We start from the raw sequence: 1,506 nt of genomic DNA, 5'->3' as shown, positions 1-1,506 counted from the left end.
CATTCCTTACATGAGTAGAATTGAAAGTGGGTTAGAAAGTAAAATCCTAACCCAGGATGAAAATATGAAAAAAAAAACAACTATATATATATATATATATAGTTTCCTAAAGGGAAGTGCAGACAGAAATGATTCTATCATTGAATCAAAATAAAAAATTCAAAAAGCAGCTACTAAATTTAAATAATTTTCATACATAGTATTCAAATCATATTAAGATTGTTAATTTTAAAAACTTATGTTCCAAAAAAACAGAGCAAAATATTAATGGCACATAAAAGAGATTATTACCCACTTTCTGCCCATGGACGCCTCCGAGTAAGCATCGTTAAAGTCTCCCCTCCCACCGCCGTCATGTCTAAGTCAGAGTCTCCCAAAGAGCCTGAACAGCTGCGGAAGCTCTTCATCGGAGGTTTGAGCTTTGAAACAACCGGTGAGAGTCTGAGGAGCCATTCTGAGCAATGGGGAACGCTTATGGACTGTGTGGTAATGAGAGATCCAAACACCAAGCGGTCCAGAGGCTTTGGGTTTGTCACGTATGCCACTGTGGAGGAGGTGGATGCAGCCATGAACGCAAGGCCACACAAGGTGGATGGAAGAGGTGTGGAACCAAAGAGGGCTGTCTCAGAGAAGATTCTCAAAGACCTGGTGCCCACTTAACTGTGAAAAAGATTTTTGTTGGTGGCATTAAAGAAGACACTAAAGAACATCATCTAAGATTATTTTGAACAGTATGGGAAAATTGAAGTGATCGAGATCATGACTGACCGAGGCAGTGGCAAAAAGAGAGGTTTTGCTTTTGTAACATTTGATGACCATGACTCTGTAGACAAGATTGTCATTCAAAAATACCACACTGTGAATGGCCACAACTGTGAAGTAAGGAAAGCCCTATCTAAGCAAGAGATGGCTAGTGCTTCATCCAGCCAAAGAGGTCAAAGTGGTTCTGGAAACTCTGGTGGTGGTCATGGAGGTAGTTTTGGTGGGAATGACAACTTTGGTCGTGGAGGGAACTTCAGTGGTCGAGGTGGCTTTGGTGGCAATCGAGGTGGTGGTGGATATGGTGGCAGTGGGGATGGCTATACCGGATTTGGTAATGATGGAAGCAACTTTGGAGGTGGGGAAGCTATAATGATTTTGGCAATTACAACAATCAATCCTCAAATTTTGGACCCATGAAAGGAGGAAATTTTGGAGGCAGAAGCTCTGGCGCCTATGGTGGTGGAGGCCAATACTTTGCCAAACCACGAAACCAACGTGGCTGTGGTGGTTCCAGCAGCAGGAGTAGCTAAGAAGTAGCTAAGTAGCTAAGTAGCTAAGAAGACATGTTTTAGACAATACTCATGTGTATGGGCAAAAAACTTGAGGACTGTATTTGTGACTAATTGTATAACAGGTTATTTTAGTTTCTGTTCTGTGGAAAGTGTAAAGCATTCCAACAAAGGGTTTTAATGTGGGTTTTTTTTTTCTTTTTTTTTTTTTGCACCCATGCTGTTGATTGCTAAA

General features: G+C 41.2%; 1 pseudogene; it reads left to right on the top strand.

Annotated features, from left to right (window-relative positions):
- The first annotated feature begins 312 nt into the window (after window positions 1–312).
- LOC123838469 (heterogeneous nuclear ribonucleoprotein A1-like) lies at window positions 313–1,292 on the top strand (annotated as a pseudogene).
- Window positions 1,293–1,506: the final 214 nt, after the last annotated feature.

This window comes from Mirounga angustirostris, unplaced genomic scaffold (genome assembly GCF_029215605.1).
Source record: "Mirounga angustirostris isolate CCGP_5_RB_7025 unplaced genomic scaffold, mMirAng1.0.hap1 SCAF_3, whole genome shotgun sequence".
Taxonomy (NCBI): domain Eukaryota; kingdom Metazoa; phylum Chordata; class Mammalia; order Carnivora; family Phocidae; genus Mirounga; species Mirounga angustirostris.
The sequence above is the reverse complement of the archived record's forward strand: the minus strand, read 5'-3'. Positions and strand labels throughout refer to the sequence as shown.